Raw genomic sequence first — 5524 nt, 5'->3', positions numbered from 1 at the left:
TTCTGAACACCAACCGAGACTCAGCATTTATCAGATCTGTGACTGGACAATGGGGCAGGGCCAGGAGACATGTGTGGGGGAATCATCCACTCATTTTAGCGTGAGAGAGATGAAATGAGAAAAAGATTATCATTTCATAATTTTTTTTAAAAAATAGAGATGGCAGAGAGAGAGAGAGACCGACCACAGCACCAAAACTTCCTTCAATGTGGAGGGGCCATGCTCAAACCTGCATGGTGCCCATGACAAACCAGTGCACTAGCCAACTGAGCTCTCTCTCCATCCCAGGAAGACTTTTTTTTTCCCCTCACAAGGGACTCATGGACAATGCCACCACTCCCAGATCAACTGTTTTATTCATTTCACTTTCAGCGGGCAACACACACACACACACACATACACACACACACACACACACACACAGAAACCAGGGCACTGCTCCATCATTCTCAGTGCTGTCCCTGTGGTGTTGGGCTCTAACATGAGGTCTCTCACATTTGCCTGCCAGTTTGAAGCCATTTCCCTGGACCTAGAAATTAAATATATGTTAACTTTCAGTTCAAGGAATGTGTGTAGTTTGGGTTTACAGAGAAGGGCGCATGGCATACAGCGATTCTGTTGCTGTACAAGGGGGCTTGGCTCACTAAACAGAAGGAGGTAAAACAGCATATGAGAAGGATCCAGATCCTGGCTTCACCAACTACAAGTTGGATGACACTGGGCCAATAGCTTATTTATTTATTTATTCCCTTTTGTTGTCCTTGTTGTTTTATTGTTGTAGTTATTATTGTTGCTGTCGTTGGATAGGACAGAGAGAAATGGAGAGAGGAGGGGAAGACAGAGGGGAAGAGAAAGATAGACACCTGCAGACCTGCTTTACTGCCTGTGAAGCGACTCCCCTGCAGGTGGGGAGCTGGGGGCTTGAACCGGGATGCTTCTGCTGGTTCTTGTGCTTTACACCACGTGCGCTTAACCTGCTGCACTACTGCCCGACTCCAGGAGCCAGTAGCTTTCTTTCTCTTTCTGGGCCCCATCTCTGAAGAGAACACATACCCCAGAGCTGTGGGGAAGATAAGACAGGAAGGAGAGTGTCAAGCACTTAGCACATCCCCCAAAAGAGCAGAGAAGGTGAGAGCGATGCTAATCAAACTCACACCTGTCACTGGCAGAACTGAGACTTGAAATCCCTTCCCTTCCCCATCATGTTGGGGAGTGAGGGGTGGCGTGTGAGTCCTCTTTTTTCCATGTATAGTCTATAAACACCTTTCCATATATTTTTTAAAATATTTTTTCTTTTTTAAAATTTTACTATATTTAATTATTTGATAGAGACAGCCAAAAATCAAGAGGAAAGGGGGTGAGAGAGAGGGAAAGAGACAGAGAGACACATGCAACACTGCTTCACCACTCACAAAGCTTTCCCCCTGAAGGTGAGGACTGGGGCCTTGAACCTGGCTCCTTGTATATTGTAATACTCAGCGAGATGCGCCACTTCCCGCCGCCCCCCTTCTATACTTTTATAGTCCCTGTTAATTGTGATGGTGTCCATTTCATTTGATTCAATAGCATAGATTTCTTAACCAGGATGTGACAATTGTCTGTTTTTTTCTTGTACATTGTAAGTAATGCTGTAATCAACATCTACATGCTTAAGGTATATTTATTTATTTATTAATTTATTTTACACCTGCAGCCCTGCTTGACCACTTGTGAAGCTTTCCACCTGCAGGTGGGGGCTGGGGGCTCAAACGTAGGTCCTTGCGCTCTGTAACATGTGCACTCAACCAGATGCGTCACCACCCAGCCCCTCATGCTTAAGGTATATTAATATAGACACCAACTACTTAAATTAATTTTCAGGGCTGGAGGAACAGCTCACCAGGTAAGGAGCCTGCCTGGCCATGTGCATAGCCCAGGGTTGAGTCCCAGCACCACATAAGAGGTGCTGTCTGGTGCTGTGTTATCTCTCTCTGAAAGGAAGAAGTGGTCCCGAGCAGTAAACTCGTGCATATGCAAGGTCCCTAGCTCTGCAAGAAATTCTGATTTTTAGGTACTAATTCAATGTATGCTGAATGGACATCTATCCTGTGAAATCCCTGGGGATCAGTGATCTAAAAAGACACAGCAAGACCCTGTAGACAACAGTCCCTCAAGTCAGCCCTTGGAATTCAGTTCTAATGCACCTAAGCAATGGGCCTAGGAATGTAGGTACAAGCTGTAGCCCAAAAGGATCAGCTGTGCATTTGACTCCTTCTCATGCTGGTGGCCACAGGCAATGTGGTTCTAATGGGTGTGACAGCACCAGCGTACAGCTTAGTGAGCAGTCTGAGAAGAAGAGCGAAGAGGCTGCAGAGATGGAGCCATGGGCTGGTGAAATGGCTCACTTGGATAGCATGCTGCTTTGCCATGTGCTCAACCCAGGTTTGAGCCCGGCCCCCACAGCACTGAATAAACTTTGGTGCATGGTTTCCTCTCTTTTTTTTTCTCTCTCTCTCTTTCTGCCTTCTCTTTCTCCATCTTAAAAACAAAAATAGCAGTGACTCTAGACTACCACACATAGCTCTTGCCCTGTCTGGCAGAGCTTAATATTTATGAATCAACATTAATGCATCTAATGGGCAAAGGCTAGAAGAAGAAGAATGCATCTAATTTACACACTAGTTGAGTGTCATTATGAATACAGTTAACACTCTGGCCTTTCTCAGCTGCAACCCCGCACGAATCTAATGATCACAGTTTATAAAGAGCCCCACACGGCTGCCATTCATCACTAAGGGCAGATGCCAGGAGCTCCGCGCAGACACTGGAAATCAACTCTCCCAACTGAAAGCCCAGGCAATTCTCTGAAGGTGCTTTAGGAGCTCTGCCAAATTCCAGAGAGGTGGGGACATGCTCATACTGCACAGACTGATTCTAAGATTCACTTGCAAAGAACCAAGGGGGAAAACACACTCAGAAACACCTGCAATTGTCATAAATCATGACAACGGGCCACGTGCCAATCACCGACAAAGGGACAGGCCGGGTTCTCCTGTGATGGGTGGATTCATGCCCATTCCACAAATGGGGGTTGCAGAGATCCTAAACCCCTCAGGTGAGGCTGGAACATGGAGAATGTGGGCGGGCATCTTACATAGACAGCCAACTCCAAGTCCCAGGCAGAGGTGTGGGCTCAGCCTGCTAGAGGTACCCATTCACACACCTGAGGCCCTAGAGGTCACAGGTTCAGTCCCTGCATTACCATAAGAAGCCAGAGCTGAGCAGTGCCCTGGTCTCTCACATGCATACACAGTTTGGGGTTGGCGATAGCTCACCTGGTTGTGTGCCTTACCATACATGCGGCCCAGGTCTGAGCCCTGGTACCACATAGGTGTGGTACAGCAACAGGGGACGCTCTAGTGATGTGGTGACTCTGTCTCTATCTGAAATAAAAGGAAATTACAACATTCATCCGGGAGTGGCAAAATCATGCAGGTATGTGGTCCCAGATCCACAAAAAGATGGCATGTATGCATATGTGTGTGTTGGGGGGGCCTACTAAAGTTTTTAAGAAACTAACCCCACCCCAGAGCCCCATCCCACTAGGGAAAGAGAGAGACAGGCTGGGAATATGGACCGAACTGCCAATGCAAATGTTCAGTGGGGAAGCAATTATAGAAGGCAGACCTTCCACCTTCTGCATCCCACAATGGCCCTGGGTCCATACTCTCAGAGGGATAAAGAATAGGAAAGCTATCAGGGGAGGGGATGGGATACGGAGTTCTGGTGGCGGGAATCGTGTGGAGTTGTACCCCTCTAATCCTATGGTCTTGTCAGTGTCTTCATTTTATAAATACAAATTATAAAAAAAGAAGAAAAAGACAACTAACCCCATTAGCAAATGAATGAGATTTTTAATGAAACTTCACTCTGTTCTCCCCATTGTCTCCTACTCCCACCCTCCACCTTGGCCTTTTTCTTGTCTGTCCCTTAGTGGAAAGAATGGTCTCGAGGACCAGCAAAAAAGCTCACTCAGACAGTGTGCAGCTTCGCCATATGCACGGCCTAGGTTCTAGCCCAGCCCCCCCTACATCAGCAGAAGCTTTTGGTGCTATGGTTTTAACATCTTTTCTGCCTTGCTCTTTCTGAGAAAACATAACAGAAAACAAACAACCAAAATAAAATTAAAACAGTTGAGGGGCTGAAGAGATAGCATAACGGTTTTGCAAAAAGACTTTCATGTCTTGCTTGAGGCTCCAAAGTCCTAGGTTCAGTTCCCAGCTCCATCATGAGCCAGAGCTGAGCAGTGCTCTGGTCTCTTTCCCCTATTAAAATACAACAAATAAAAAATTAAAAAGGGGGGGGCAGGCAGTGGTGCCTCTGGTTAAGTACACACATTAATTACAGTGTGCAAAGACCCAGGTACAAGCCCTGGTTCCCCACCTGCAGAGGGATTGCTTCATATGTGGTAAAGTAGGTCTGCCTATCTCCCATTCCTCTCTCAATTTCTCTATGTCCTATTAAAAAAAAAAAAAGCCATCAGGAACAGTGGATTTGTAGTGTAGAGACTGAGCCCCAGCAATAAGCCTGGAGGCAACAACAACAACAATAACAAAAGTCAACTGGGAATAGAGAAGTCCTAGAGAAGAGAGAAAGAAAAAAGTGTTCTTGTGCATTGTGCGTTTAATGTTACCTACCCAGGAGTCAGGCATGAGTGGAGGGGGAAGAACTAATGAAAAAAGCACTAGACCACAGTTCTAGGTTCGTCGTCCCTTTGCTTCTTCTTTCTTTTCAGTGTCACGGTACATTCCAGAACACTGCGGCCTTGTCTCCTCTGTCCTGTGTGCTCACTCAGGCCTCAGGGAGACATTAGGACTGGGTGCAAGTTCCCAACACCACATGGGGTGGCAGCACGGACACCTGTATGTATGCCCCTTTAGGGGCTCGTGACAGTTTCTCCATGGCTGATGTCCGGTCGCAGCACTGCCAGGTCACAGGGTACATGGCGTTTTCATCTGTCTGAACGATGATCCACACAGTCTCTGGTGGAGCCTTGATTCCCCCTCTGCTTCCTCCCACTACTTTAACCTCTGGCTTTCAACTAACTTTCAGATGTCTGCAGCTCTCAGGAGAGTATAAAAATCATCTCACTTTATTATTTGTGGTCAATAGTAGTTTATTAGATTGTAGGCTTGTGGGGTAGTTTCACACCACACCTGCCACCAAAGTTCTGAAGCCTTCACCCTCCCAAGGATAGCCACCATAGTCCTCACAAAGTTTGTTTGCTTCGAGGTTATTATTTTTTAAATTTCTTTATTAGAGAATTAATGTTTTACATTCAACAGTAAATACAATAGTTTCTACATGCTCTAGGTTATTATTTAAAACTTTTTTCCCCCTTTATTGGGGGATTAATGCTTTACAGTTGCCAGTAAATACAATAGTTTGTACATGCATAATATTTCTTAGTTTTCCACATAACAATACAACCCCAACCAGGTCCTCTGCCACCCTGTTCCAGGACCTGAACCCTCCCCACCTCACC

Source organism: Erinaceus europaeus, chromosome 7 (genome assembly GCF_950295315.1).
Source record: "Erinaceus europaeus chromosome 7, mEriEur2.1, whole genome shotgun sequence".
NCBI classification, from domain to species: domain Eukaryota; kingdom Metazoa; phylum Chordata; class Mammalia; order Eulipotyphla; family Erinaceidae; genus Erinaceus; species Erinaceus europaeus.
The sequence above is the reverse complement of the archived record's forward strand: the minus strand, read 5'-3'. Positions refer to the sequence as shown.